We start from the raw sequence: 13457 nt of genomic DNA, 5'->3' as shown, positions 1-13457 counted from the left end.
CCCCCCCCACAGAATGCACTCTGTCAGTCTTTACTTTGTTTCCATGTTGTACCTTGATCCAAATTGGGTGTGATGAGAGAGAAATCATATCCTTAAAGAGAAGAGACATCTAAGAGGTAACAAGATCAAACCATAAGACATCTGGGGTTTTTTTTCTAAATTAAAGGGAATAGTCCTTGAACTTTGTTCAAACTCCACAGCTCCTTATCTGGATACAGATGGCACTCTCCTTTGCAGACAGCCCAAAATTGTCCCTGATTGTTGCACTGATGGAATGAGCAAGTCCTTCAAGGTTGAACATCAACCCCATGTTGCTGTTAGGGTGTACAGTGTTTTTCTGGTTCTGCTCATCTCACTGAGCATCAGTTCATGCAAATCCCTCCAGGTTTCCCTGAAATCCCGTCCCTCCTGGTTTCTAATAGAACAATAGTGTTCCATGACATACATATACCACAGTTTGCTAAGCCATTCCCCAATTGAAGGACATTTACTGGATTTCCAATTCTTTGCCACCACAAACAGGGCTGCTATAAATATTTTTGTACAAGTGATGTTTTTACCCTTTTTCCTCATCTCTTCAGGGTATAGACCCAGTAGTGGTATAGCTGGCTCAAAGGGTATGCACATTTTTGTCTCCCTTTGGGCATAATTCCAAATAGCTCTCCAGAAGGGTTGGATGAGTTCACAGTTCCACCAACAGTGTAATAGTGTCCCAGATTTCCCACATCCCTTCCAACAATGATCATTATCCTTCCTGGTCATACTGGCCAATCTGAGAGGTGTGAGGTGGTACCTCAGGGAAGCTTTAATTTGCATTTCTCTAATAATGATTTAGAGCATTTATAAAATGCTCTTCTTTCCTCATAACCCAGTAAATCACACTACACAGTCATGTATATAAAAGACCTTTATGTAAATTTCTGAGATTAGACAAGAAAAGATCTCAAATCTCTTCTCAATTTTTTTGGGGGGGGTAGTGGGGTTGCAAGAAGAGGAAGGCAATTGGAGTTAAGTGACTTGCTTGGAGATACCCAATCAGTAAATGTCTGAGGCTAGCTTTGAACTCAGGTCCTCCGAACTCCAGATCTGATACTCTATTCATTGTGTCACCTTAGCTGCCCCTTCCTCACAAACACTTTTTTTTTTGGTTTTTGCAAAGCAATGGGGTTAAGTCATATGCCCAAGGTCACATAGCTAGGTAATTATTTTATTCTGGGGGGGGGGGGGGTTTGCAAGGCAATGGGGTTAAGTGGCTTGCCCAAGGCCACACAGCTGGGTAATTATTAAGTGTCTGAGGTTGGATTTGAACTCAGGTACCCCTGATTGCCGGGCTGGTGGTTTATCCACTGTGCCACCTAGCCGCCCCAAGCTAGGTAATTATTAAGTGTTGGAGACCAGATTTGAACTTGGGTCCTCTTGACTCCAGGGGTGGTGCTCTATGCACTGTGCCACCTAATGGACCCCTCAGATACTCTTAAAAATATTCAAAATTTTTTAATCTCAGGACTTGGGCAAAGCTATGAATCCTTGGAAGATGAAAAGAATGAGAGGACAATGCAGCATAGTTCCCACTAACCTCTGTATGGAAAGCCACAGATTTTGAAGGGTTTGGACTTCTCCACTAGGTTCTAGAGGTCAGGCAATGTAACTAGGTGGTGCAATGTTACCACTTTGCAGTTTGTGAATGTACTTTATTCATGTAATCTCATTTAAGCGTCACTATGATTCTGTAAAAATATTTTGCCTCTTTGTGATACCAGAGCTTACTTGTACAGTCTGACATAGTAGATATTTAATGTTTATTGAATTGAAATAGAGACTGATAACATTATTATCTCCATTTAACAGATAAGAAGACTGAAACTTGGAGATTCCCATGGCTGCACAGTTCACAAGTGTCAAACTAATACATTTCCTCCTTGCTCCAGATCCAGCCCCTTATTCATTCTACTATGTTGCCTAAGAGGAAAGATTTGTCATCCTCCTTCAGAGCTATTGTCTTCTGACATCTGGACTAAGCAGCTTGATTAGACTGATAACCTTGCAAAGACTCTTACCTGTAAGATAAAGGATAAAGTCATAACCTGGGTAACCATACTGCCTTGAAATTGGGGAGGAATGACCTGACATGCAAGTGAATTGGATTTAAGTGTATGGAGAGGTGTGCAAAGTCACCAGCCTCACTTTCTCCTCCTGAGCCATCTGCATGTGAATGGTTAAGTGATTGATAAGATATATTTGCATTTTAAAAGGTGAATTATTAGCTGCAAATAATTTTTAATTGGTGGAATGGGTGGATTTATGTAAAATATTTTGGGGAAGGGAAAATAAAAGGGTTTCCTAGAAATGACACAACTCTATTTCTTCAATACAAAAAAGAAAACACAAAATTTCAAAAGACAGTATTCAAATTGTCCAGTAGAGGCACTCTTACCCAAAGAAATCCTCACCTAAAAAACAAATTGGAAACTGCTCAAAATATTGATATTCAGAGTCCCTTAGATATCAGGTCTGAGTTCTACAATTTAAGAACCCTTTCTTCTTTGAATAAATACTTCAGAAGAATACAAAAATAATTCTTAGGAATTAATTAGGATTAATAATTGAAAAGAACCATCAATGTCCACCAATGCTGGAAACCCTTCTACAAAAATCTTTTCTAACTAATCATCCAGGCTCTTCTTAAATCCTTTTTGACTCCAGTGGGTTAATTGTTTCACCAGGCAGCAAGGTAGGAAATTGGAGGATTCTTCCTTATAGTGAGTGAAATTGAGTGTCCAACCATTTCTACTCATTATTCTTCCCTTTGAAGTTAGATGTGACAAGACTATTCCCCTTTTGCAAGATCTTTGGTCCATAGACCAAAACTTAGAATTTAGCCATGAAAGGGACTCAAGAAGTGCAACCTCTTAATTTGACAGATGAGGTAAGAGAAGCTCAGGGTCACTGTTAATAAGCAGCAGTGCTGACTCCATGGAGAGATACAGTGTCTTGGACTTCTTGCATATGTTCAGTTCTAGGTACCACACAGGTGGAAAGACCCAGGGAAGAGGGACTAGAACAGTGAAGGGAAATCCTGCACATGAGGAGTGATTGAAAGCACTGTGGGTTGTAGAGAAAGTCTCAAGGGAGACATGTTTGGGACATTTCAGTAGTTGAAGCACACTTGTATGGAAGAAGGGTTTGGACTTCTCCACTAGGTTCTAGAAGGCAGTAAAATTTAGGTTTGATTAAAGAAAAAAACAAACTTCCTAATAATTAGAATGACATAACTAGGTGCTACAGTGGATAGAACACTGGTCTTGGGGGTCAGAAAGACCTGAATTCAAATCAGTCTCAGATGCTTCCTGGCTGTGGGACCCTAGGCAAATCACATCACCCTTTTTGCCTCAGTTTCCTCATCTATAAAATGATCTGGAGAAGGAAATGGAAAACTACTCCAGTATCTGTGCCAAGAAAACCCCAAATAGGGTCCTGAAGAGTTAGACAAGAGTGAAACAACTCAACAGCAACAAACACAGTAATTAGAAAGGAATAGCCTACCTCTCCATCCTTGGTGGTCTTTAAGCAAAGAAAGCAAAGGCTTGAGGGTCACTTGTTTTGTATATTGTTGAAGGGATTCTTGCTTCAACAAATGAAGTCAACAAGATTTTAAGTATTTAATGTGTGTCAGACACTTGCCATGTACAGAGATAGAAAGACAAAAATAAGAGACAGTCCCAGAGAAAAGGGACTATCATTCAGGAAGACCAGAGAGTGGGGTTTTAACTGAGACCTGAAGGAAGCCTAGGAGTACCAGAGGTACAGATAAGGAGGGAATGCATTCAAAGCATAGGGAAAGCCCATGAAAATACAGGGAGAAGGGGTGTCTTATGTGAGGTACAACCGCAAGGTCAGTGTCAGTGGATCACAGCTTATGTAGAAGGAAATAAGGTGTAAAACAAAACAAAACTGGAAAGTAGGAGGGGGTAGCTTTATAAAGGACTTTAAAAATCAGGCATTTATATTTGATCCTAGATGTCATAGGGGACCACTGGAATTTATTCAATGTGTGTGTGTGTGTGTGTGAGAGAGAGAGAGAGAGAGAGAGAGAGAGAGAGAGAGAGAGAGAGAGAGACAGATGGAGGTGGGGGGAGAAAGAGAGACATGCAGAGAGAGAGACAGAGAGGAAGAGGAGTGAAGGAGGGAAAGAGTGAGAGAGAGAGAGAGAAAAAGTTTTTAGAAAGTTTTTAGAAAGATTACTTTAGCAGTGGGTGGACTGGAGTGGGGGAGAGACTTGAGGCAGGAAGACTCACCAAAAGGCTATTACAATAGTCCAGGCATCAAGAGATAATAGCCTAGAACAGGAGGGGACATTCAAGGGGTGGGAGGTATATGAAAGATGATGTGAAAGTAGAATCTATTAAACCTGTAGCTAATTGGGTAGGGGAGTTGAGTTAGAATGAAGAGTCAGGTCAAGAATGACATCTATATTGGGAGCCGGAGTGACTGGGAGGATGATAATGGCCTAATCAGTAATAGGATAAGAAGAGGGGAGGATTTTAGGGTAAAGATGAGTTCCATTTTGGACATGTGTTTAAAAGCCATGGAGAGCAGGAGAGAAGTTAGGATGGATTAAAAAGATAAGAGAAAATCATTTACATAGACATGATCCTTGAATCCTGAATAAGGATCAGGCAAAAGAAACTGAAGAATGATCAGACAGGTAAAGAGAAGGAGAAAGAGCAGGTCATAAAATCCTAGAAAAGACAGTATCAAGGAGAGGGGCTGATCAACAGAGTCAGAAAAGAGGTCAAGGAGAATGAGAATTAAGAAATTATTTCTCACTGGATTTGGTGAAATGGACTGGCTGCAATGGCCTCCGAGGTCCCATCCACTCCTGGAGTCTCTGGTTCTATAGACCTCAGTACCCTGGCTCCAAATCCAATGCTCTTTCCATTTAGCATAAAGATTCTTTCTCAGAAACTCAATTTACTTGTCTTCAGCTGGAAAGAAAAGGGTGCAATTTTACAAGGGTTCTGTTTTTATTTCTGTTCCATGCAGTGAATGTTCATTTGTATAATGATTCCCCAGAAGATATTTTATTGGCAGTTATAACATATTGAACATAGACTTAGTTGATAAAACAAAGAAATAAAAATATATTAGTCATAATATTAACTCTTTCCTCTCCCCTGCTCAACCCTCCTCCCTCTCTGCCTAATCACTATCACTATAGAGACAAAAGTAAGAGAAAATATGGTTCCAGCCATCAAGGATCTCATAATCTATTGAGGGAATATAGGATAGTTTTTTTATATAGAGTCTTATACAGTCTAGATGGTCTTCCCAAAGTCAGATGAGGAGGCTGTAGGACCAGATGGATGGAGCACTGGACTTAGTGGTCACTACTGTATAATCTTAAGCAAGTCACTTGCATTTTATTCTGGTAGTAATAGGGGATCCTGAAGATTTCTCAGCAGTGGGGGGGGGTAGGCCAGGGAGAGACGGAAGGAGGGGTACGAAATGGTCCCCACTCCACTCCATCCTGAATTCAGCTGCCAAAGTGATCTTCCTAAAGTGCAAGTCTGACCTTGTCACTCTCCTGCCCAAACTACAGAGGCTCCCTATTACCTCAGGGATCAAATATAAAATCCTGCTTGGCTTTTAAAGTCTTCACAATCTGGTTTTTAAAAGTTTCCCAGGCGGCTAGGTGGTGTAGTGGATAAAGCACCGGCCTTGGAGTCAGGAGTACCTGGGTTCAAATCCGGTCTCAGATACTTAATAATTACCTAGCTGTGTGGCCTTGGGCAAGCCACTTAACCCCGTTTCCCATGCAAAAACCTAAAAAAAAAAAAAGTTTCCTGTCTTCTCTCCTCAGATATCCCACCTGACTGCTCATTTTGTGTTTCTTCAGGGTTCACCTTTCCCCACTCTCTTTTTCAGGTTTTTTTTTTTTTGTGTGTGTGTGTGTATTATCCTCCTTGCAGGCAGGGGTCATCACTTTTTATTATTTGTATGCTCAGTGCTGAACAGTTAGATATAGATGCTGGCCTTGGAGTCAGGTGGATTCATCTTCTAGCTTCAGAGACTTATTGGCTGTGTGACTCTGGGTGAATCACTTCACCCTGTTTGCCTCAGTTTCCTCTTTTGTAAAATGAGCTAGAGGAGGACATGGCACACTTCTCCAGTCTCTTTGCCAAGAAAATCCCAAATAGGGTCATGAAGAATCAGATATGACTGAAAAAAATCCCCACTGAAAACAACAAAAGCACCATACTGGGAACAGCAGGGACTCGTTTAATGCTGTTGTATCATTAACCTCTGTACAATCCATCTACACTGGCCTTCATGCTGTTCCTCACACAACACTCCATCTCCAAACCCTGTGCCTTTTCAGTGGCTGTCCTGCCGGTCAAGAATGCTCTCCCTCCTCCTCCTCCTCTCTGTCTCCTGACTTCTTCAAGACTGTTCAGTCTACCTGCAGCCTTCCCTCAGAAATCACCTCTCATGGTGTGGGGATGGACTTAGTTGTTTGCATGTTGTCTCCCCACAAATGTTTGTGGACTGACTTATTGACATTCTCTGTGAACCTCAGCTTTCTTATCTACTAAGCAGGAATAATAAAATTTGTACCAACTCCTTTAAAGAATTGTTGCAAAACTGAATTAACATAGCATTTCTCTGTGCATATGTATGTGTGTAAACATACTATGTACATCTGATATTTTAAAATTTATATTTTGTAGACCATTAGAATTTCCAAGGACTTTAGACAACAATATAAATCTCTTTTTGTTTTTCCCTTTTTATTGCCTCTTAGAAAAAAGCAAAACATAAATTGTTCCACCAGTCCTCAGGAAAATATTCAATTTAGAGGACTCTATATGTGTGTATGTGTGTATATATATATATATATATATATATATATATATATATATATATATATATATAATATATTATATATATTCACAGATTTATACATATGTATATATTTATATGAGTATGTATATGTGTGAATCTATCTAACTCACTAGCTGACTTTCCATGAAGCTCTGTGGTTAGAATTGGGTGGGTTTAGATTGGAAGGCTTCCCAGAGGAAAGATTTGAGCAGAATTTTAAAGAAGGACATAGATCATCAAATGCTATATTTGGAGTCAAGAAGCCCTGGGTTCTAATTCTGATACTGATGCTTATTAGTTGTATGATGGTGAGCATACAACTGGACCTCTCTGAGCCTCAGTTACCTTCTCTTTTACATGGAGATGATGATAATAAATACTTGCCATACTTATCTTGTAGCATGAACCATGTGAAGTTCATCTGAGATAACTTATGTCAAGTGCTTTTGAAACTCTGGTGTGGTATATAAATTTCCACTATTGTTATCATCACTAGAAGAAGGCTGGGGAGAGGGGTCATTCTGAGGAGGGCAGTGGCATAAGTTGCAGTGGGGAGTGAGTGTGGAAATGTGAGGGTAGCTGACCAGGTTTGCTTAGAAGGAGTTGAGAGACCAGCCTGGAGAATGAGGGGAAATGACAAGTCCCCCACAGGGTTCAGCTGGGAAGGGCCTTATTGCTTACTCTAAGGAGTATTATTTTGAAAAGCAACTCACAGTTCACCTTTGGAGCCCAGGGAAGAATTAATTATTAATCTTCATAACAACTCAAAGACTGCTATCTCCAAACCCCAAGCCTCAACACTACTTTTCCATCACACACATCTTAATCAACAACAACCCAATAACCACAGTAGTGGAAGTAATGTCATCCTTTATCAGCCATTACCAGGGCTGAAGGCAAAGTTCACAGCCTGGAGTTTGTGGACCTGGAGCTGATAACTCTCTCTAAGAAAATCAGATGCTTTAATCTAGCATTAGATAGAGGAGTAATATTATATTACTCCTCTTGGCCTCATTCCTAGGAGTGGCATTCACTGGCTCTTTCTCTCTCTGTAAGACTATTGTGAAAATAGTTTACTTTTCTAGAGCCCCTCACCCTTGTAGGTTCCTGCATGGAGGGGGTGCATAGGATGCTAGCTTAAGAAACACAGGGGGAACAAGCAGAGGGAAGGGACTTGAGGCAGCCTAGAGAGAGAGAAACACTAGGTGGGGAGCAGCAATGTCCAGAATGGTCCGCCATGGTCTCGTGGACGGCCTATGTAACTTTTTTTGGTAGATGACTTATGACCTTCCTCATCTTATCTATGGAATGGGTACTGTCTTGGGCCTAAAATGGAGGAATTTAGGCAGATATGTCTCCTGCCCTCAGGAAGCTTACAATCTAAGACACTGGTCCATGAGGATGATAGCATCATCATTCTTATCATCAAAATGCTCCAGCTAGATGTGGATCTGTTTTTATCCTTTCTTTTGCATCAGGTGCTTCTCTTTGCAGAACCTGTCATTTAGACAAGGTCAGGATCTCTGTTTTTAAGTATTTGAAAAACTATCACACCAAAGCAAGATGAGGGAGCTAGGTGAAATGGAGCCGGGGAGTCAAAATTACAGTCCAAGATAGCTGGCAAACACCCTAGAAGAACCAGGGGGACATTGAACAAAATCCATAAAAATACAATAGAACAGAGATAATCTTAACAAGTGGTTTTCTAAGTCAATATGGGGTCTTCAGGGAGCCTATGTACCCTTTAATGGAGTTTGATTCCATTAGTGTAGTGAATAAAAATCTGTGGGACCCCAAGCAAGTCATCAACCTCAGCTTTCTCATCTGTGAAAAAGGGGACATCAGCACCTGCCTCACCTCACGGACTGTCATGAGGATCAAATGAGATATTCAGTGTATTTAAGGCAGCCTTGGGCCTGGAATCAGGAAGATCCGAGTTCAAATGTGGTCTCAAAGACTTCTAGCTGTGTGACCTGTGTGACACTTCACTCTGATCAGGTTCCTCATCTGTAAAATGGCGATAATAGCAGCATCTATCCCAGGGTTGTTGTGAAGATCAAATGAGAGAATATTTATAAAGCATTTAGCACAGTGCCCGAGAATATAGTATTAGCTATTTATTTATTTATTATTATTATCATTTTTATATAGTGTTATATAAATACTAGCTGTTATTATTATAATGTTTGTCCTTCATTTTCTTTTTTTTCTGAAGACACAATGCAACTTTATTAAGGATTTAACCATCAAATGTACAATCTACACAGGCACCCGGTATCATTTGACAAAGCTGGGTCTATTTGTAAGGTGTTGAAGGTGGGACCCATTCCTGAATCTTCTTCTGAGTAGTGGAGTTGGGAACATACTGCTCGGGGGTACCACTCAGGTTGAATTTGTGGTTCTTCCAGATGAACTTATGAGGAGTGGGTGGGACAGTTGTTGGAGGGTCCTCGGTCATGCAGTGGAGCCACAGGTGCCATTCAGGGGGTACCATGCTTCCATCCACATCCCAGAATGTATTTTTGCCATTCATTTCAGTAGTATAGATAACCCATCGATGATGACCAAAAAACTGCTTCTTGTCTTCATAATATTTGTTTCCATATTTGTCTTCCCCTACTAATGTGCCAACCCTCACATCATTTACCCTGAAGAGCTGGCGCAGGTAGCCAAAGATGCCTCTGTGGCCGCTCACCTGGCCCAGGCCCCGGCTCAGCACCCTCAGGTACTCCATCTGGCCCCTGCCGCGGCCGCCCCCTGTCCTTCATTTTCAAAGAAGACCATGACATCAGGGAGGTGATGCCCTGACAAGCACATGAATGGGATTAGAGTGAGGGGGGAGCTGTGCTAAGTCATCAGCCTCACTTTCTCCTCCAGAGCCTTCTAAGTTCAGTGGTCAGATATGAATCAGGACAGCTGAAGATAACCCTAGATGCGGGGCAATCAGGGTTAAGTGACTTGCCCAAGGTCACGTGGCTAGTAAGAGGCAAATGTCTGAGGCTGGATTCGAACTCCCATCCTCCTGACTCCAAGGCCAATGCTGTATCCACTGTGCCACCCAGCAGCTTGCAGTTATTCTTGTTGTTGTTATTATTATTATTAGTCTCACAGAGAGAGAGTCAGTGAATGCCACTCCTAGGAGTGAGGCCGAGAGGAGCAATATAATATTACTCCTCTATCTAATGCCAGATTATAGCATCTGATTTTCTTAGAGAGAATAGTAGTAGTAATAGTGTGCTTTTCAAACCTCAAAATATTACATAAGTACTAGTTGCCATTATTATTAGTTATTATTATTATCATTATTCTCTTAATACTATTTGGTCCTAGAGAAAAGAACTATGAAGAAAACTCTCCAGCTTTCTCATTTCTCAATATTATGTCCCAGGTTGGTCTGCTTGTCACTATTATTCATAAGCTGCCCCAAAGTGGCAATGTGTGTGAAAATTGTGGGCCAACAAGCCAAAGAGTATTCCTGAACATTACCCTTAGAGAAATGACCTGAGGCGCTAGGACCCCCCCCCCCAATACCCTTCTCCCTTTGTAAGGACTATGACTAAAGCTAGTGGATTTGGTGGCCCTTTTAGTGTTGATTCCTCCCATTAAGGAAGAAGCAGTTTGGGGACCACAAAGAAGTGGCCTTAATCCTTCAGTGTCTCCATTTATCTTACCAGCCCCCAGGTGTCCAAAGCCTAGGCACTGCCCCCACCCCACCCCCAACTAAAACACAAGAGGTTTCCCCTTCTCCTTAGTCAGTGTGACCCTTGAGCAACTTCCTGATGGCTATCCCCTTTCCTTTTCTGACTTCCTTTCTTTTTATCTTTGAAAAATGATTTATTGATATTCTTGTTTCTTTCACATCATTACTTCCCAATGCCTGTCTCTCTTATTAATAAATAGCCATAGTAAATAAACTAGAAGTAAAATGGAGCAGAGAGGTGGTACAGTGGATAGCACATTAGGCCTGGAGTCAGGAAGATCTGAGGTCAAATCTATCCTCAGACCAAGCTGTGTGACCCTGGGCAAGTCACTTAATCCCTATTTGCCTCATTCCCTGTCTGTAAAATGGGGACATACCAGAGAAGGAAATGGCAAGACACTGAAGTATCTCTGCCATAAAAACCTCATGAATGAGTCCATGGGGTCATGAAGCTTCATCTGCTATTGAACAACAACAAATAGTAAACTAGAACAAACCAATATATTGGCCATGTCTGAAAATGATAGCCTCATTCTGTACTTCTGATAGATAATATACATTTAATGCCATTTTTACCCGTTTTCCCAGAAAGGCAAATCTGGTGATCCAGTTCCCAGATCAAACATCTCTGGTTGTGTGACTGAGGGGGAAAGTATGTGATTGTCTTGTAAAACACACCCAAACCCTGCCGGGGAAGCCTTGCCTTGCTCAAAATGTTCCTCCTGCCTTTTCTCCATTCTCCCCAGCCTTCATGCTCTCTTCTAACTTGGACCATCCCCAGATCTTTGCTCCATCTTGCCCCCTTTACCAGTATCTTCTCCCCTCCCAAAACTCACTCCCCCTATGATTATCTAAGTGAGAGACTGAGGATAGTGGTATGAACATATGTGTGTAAGATCTTATTCATAACGGCTCAATGTGTGTCTGTGTGTGTGTGTGCTAATAAGAATATACTAGAAAATACTCAATTTGTTGGTGACATTGGGTGGGTGGGGGTTCAGGATGAGTGATTATGAGTTTCTGTTTTTTCATTTCTTTATTCTCTCATTGGTTTAGGGAAGTAACCAGATTTCAACTAAGAGTGACTGTGTAATGACACTTATTGGGAAATTGGTGGAGGTTTATAAACAGGATTTTCTGTGACTCTTGGGTTGTTTAAATTTGTGTCATCCAGAGGTGAAGATCCTAGGGACGGGGGAAAGGGCAGATTGAGCTTGAAATCCAAGCTCCCTTAACTATCTTCTGAAGTCACTCTTGATTACTACACTGATTTGAATTCTTTCAGTGTTACTTTCCTTTTCATAATTGTGGTCATTATATAAATTGTTCTCTGGGGTTGCTCACTACACTCTGCATAAGTTCTTACAATTCTTCCAAAGTTTTTCTAGTTCTTCAGAGAAATCATTTCTTACATCCCCTTGAATTTAATTGTATGTCACAAATCAGTCAGTCTCCATTTGATGGTCACCCACTATTATTCTTGTTCTTTCTTACTATGAAATGTGTTGCTATAAATATTTTTGTATATATAGGATCTCTCTCTGTCTTTGACTTTTGCAGGTATATGCTATTAGTGGCATTGCTAGATCAAAATTCACATAGGCAGCTAGGTGGCACTGTGAATAGAGCACTAGCCCTGGAGTCAGGAGACCTTGAGTTCAAATCTGACCTCAGACACTTACTAATTGCCTAGTTGTGTGACCTTGGGCAAGTCACTTAACCCTGTTGCCTTACAAAAAGAAAAAGAATTTTAAAAATTCACATACAGTCAGGAACTTTTATTTTTAGCACAAGAACCCTAGACCAATTCAAAGCTCCTCCCAACATTGCAAATTTTTTTCCCTCCCCTCAAGCCAGGTTCACCCTACCTTCCAAGGTTAAACTAAATATATAAGCTTATATTGCAATTAGGTTGAGATTATTTGGGTTGGATAAAACTGAGTGCTAAAGAGAAAAGGCTCTGGGGCTTCTCAGGGCTCCCACCTTAGCCCAAGGTCACACATGTGCCTTATAGCCCGGGCCTCCTGGAGACAAGCATCATTTGATCTCTCTGATCCTCATCTGACCCTCTCTAAGGGCGATCTGAAGCTGTGATTTCATCACTGGAGAACTCAGAGTAAAAAATTCCCCACACTGATACAAATCAGTATTTTTTTTCCTAACTTTGTCTTAAAGAATTGTCTAGAGCCCCGAGGGACATTCTTAACTTCAAGGCCTAAACTCTTCCCACTAGCCAGGTTAACAAAATGAAAGGGAAAGGACACTCAGTAAGGTTACAGCAGAGATTCAGATGAGCATAGCTTCCCTGCTGTCTTATTGGTCACATATTGGTCTAATCTGAAGAAGGGCAGCTCCTTCTACATACTCTCATCATCTGGTTTGGTGTTTAGACCACCCCAGGTTTCCCTCAGTGGCCAGGTCTTGGTCTCCTGAGCCAGTTAAGTCTGATGCCTTTAAAAGAAAAATAGCCCAGTCAAAGAGGTAGATACCCCCAGTCGATCAACAAACATTTATTAACTTAAGTGCCAGACCTTGTGCTAAGTACTGGGGATACCAAAAAATGGAATGGACTGTCCTCGAGGAACTTACATTCTACAGGAAGAAACAGCATGTGCACACAAAGTATATACGGAATAAATGTGATATATTCCTATGGGTGGATGAATGAATGGAAAGCCCATTTGGGAGAATTAGGAAGACCCCTTGAACTGAGCCTGGAAGGATGCTAGAGGAGCCCGGAAAGCTCTTTGCCTGCAGTGAGGGGCAAATGTCTGCATGGAAATGGAAGTGAGATGTCAGGAGAAAGGAACAGTAAGAAAACCTTGACTAAACCAAAGCATCCCCAGAAGTGGATAATGGTTTACATAATGAAGGT

At 41.2% G+C, this 13457-nt stretch overlaps 1 pseudogene; it reads right to left on the bottom strand.

Annotated features, from left to right (window-relative positions):
• Positions 1-9078: 9078 nt before the first annotated feature.
• Positions 9079-9616, bottom strand: LOC141511153 (NADH dehydrogenase [ubiquinone] 1 alpha subcomplex subunit 12 pseudogene; annotated as a pseudogene).
• Positions 9617-13457: the final 3841 nt, after the last annotated feature.

This window comes from Macrotis lagotis, chromosome 2 (assembly GCF_037893015.1).
Source record: "Macrotis lagotis isolate mMagLag1 chromosome 2, bilby.v1.9.chrom.fasta, whole genome shotgun sequence".
NCBI classification, from domain to species: domain Eukaryota; kingdom Metazoa; phylum Chordata; class Mammalia; order Peramelemorphia; family Peramelidae; genus Macrotis; species Macrotis lagotis.
This window is presented reverse-complemented; position numbering and strand designations above follow the sequence as displayed.